Source organism: Merops nubicus, unplaced genomic scaffold (assembly GCF_000691845.1).
Source record: "Merops nubicus isolate BGI_N331 unplaced genomic scaffold, ASM69184v1 scaffold47340, whole genome shotgun sequence".
In the NCBI taxonomy this organism is placed as follows: Eukaryota; Metazoa; Chordata; class Aves; order Coraciiformes; family Meropidae; genus Merops; species Merops nubicus.
In genome coordinates this window covers 1-232 of record NW_008584419.1, presented here as the reverse complement: position 1 = coordinate 232, position 232 = coordinate 1, and positions in this window count along the sequence as shown.

Here is a 232-nt window from a genome sequence, read left to right as displayed (position 1 = left end):
GCTGCCAGCCCTGGGCTGGCCATCCTGCCCATCTTTGACCCAGACTGGGTCGGGCACTGGCTCTAGTGAGGCTACCAGAGGGACCAGGATCTCAGCAACAGCAGGCTCTGCCTGTCCTTGCCAGCTGTGGCTGCCTGGCAGCTAAACAGAGTTAACCTCTGCCACTAGAACTGCTCCTGCTCTTGAGCTGAAAACTCTGTGACAGGTTGAGGTCCAGCAGTTTTGATTCTGT